Source organism: Myotis davidii, unplaced genomic scaffold (genome assembly GCF_000327345.1).
Source record: "Myotis davidii unplaced genomic scaffold, ASM32734v1 scaffold1145, whole genome shotgun sequence".
NCBI lineage: Eukaryota > Metazoa > Chordata > Mammalia > Chiroptera > Vespertilionidae > Myotis > Myotis davidii.
In genome coordinates this window covers 31,245-32,411 of record NW_006295818.1, presented here as the reverse complement: position 1 = coordinate 32,411, position 1,167 = coordinate 31,245, and the positions used below count along the sequence as shown (strand labels likewise).

The 1,167-nt window shown below is 53.2% G+C and overlaps 1 long non-coding RNA gene across 1 annotated transcript in view; it reads right to left on the bottom strand.

Annotated features, from left to right (window-relative positions):
• Positions 1 to 611: 611 nt before the first annotated feature.
• LOC107184218 overlaps positions 612 to 1,167 on the bottom strand; it is a 23,431-nt gene continuing 22,875 nt past the window's right edge. Inside the window, exon 5 of the long non-coding RNA XR_001515042.1 lies at positions 612 to 622. This is a non-coding gene — a long non-coding RNA (uncharacterized LOC107184218). The remainder of the gene's footprint in view (positions 623 to 1,167) is intronic.

Here is a 1,167-nt window from a genome sequence, read left to right as displayed (position 1 = left end):
ATGGACATAAGACACTGGAGGGTACGGGAGGCCAGGGGATTGTCTAGGGCAGGGGTAATAAAGGGACACATATGTAATACCCTTTGTAATAAAAAATAAAATTAAAAAAAAATGAAATCCCCGATCTTCAGCAAGCCCGAGGGGGGAAGGAGAAGGCCCATAACCTCCCTAGTTCTCCTCACTCCCAGCCCAGGGACCTGCTCGACACTCAGCTGGCTCACCTGAGAGCAGGTGGATATTAAAGCTACTGATTCCCGTGGGGCCACAAAATGACACCCGGGGGGAGCGGGCGACTCACTGGCCACAGCAGCTCCATCCACTACTCCATGGAATTAATTTATTGCTACTGTCATGGGCTTCAGTGCCCCATGAAGAATGTTTTTACAATGAATGCCAAATTAACGGGACTGATTAGAGCTTTCCCAAGTTATTAATGGTGTGTCACCTCCACCTGGACCTCTCTGTGGAGGCGACATTTCATGGAATAACCTCTTCTTGCTGGAAAAATCAATCTCCCTCCCTCACTGGCCTCGTGAATGCTGAGGAGGTGCTGCCTGCCCCTGTGGCCCCCAGGACAGGGTGAGCAGCAGTGCCCTTGGGGACGCGTGACGAGGGGTGGCAGCTCCCTCCCTGCTGGCTTTTGGGGAGGGGCAGGCACTACTGGCCAGCCAGGGACCAGGGGCTGGGAGGAGGAAGCAGAGCCATGAGCTTTTCCCGTTCCCCCAGCTTTAGTGAGATGAAACCCACAGGGCAGTGAGAAGTTGAAGGCTTCCCCAGTGATGAGCACGGAGCGCAGCTAACTGCTCCCTCCCTACATAGTCACCATCTCCTAAGCCTGACAGGGGAAGGCAAGTTCTGCAGATTCACTTGCATGTGGATTCTAAAGAGCCAACTGGCAGGAGGGGAGTGGGATGTGGTCACGGGGCTGGGGAGGGGTTGGGAGGTAGATGTCCAAGGGCACACCCTTCCCGTTAGAACTGCGATTCTCAACCTGTGGGTCGCGACACCTTTGGCGGTCGAACGACCCTTTCACAGGGGTCGCCTAAGACCCTCCTGCATATCAGATATTTACGTGACGATTCATAACAGAAGCAACATTACAGTGATGAAGTAGCAACGAAAATAATGTTATGGTTGGGGGTCACCACCAAATGAGGAACTGTATGA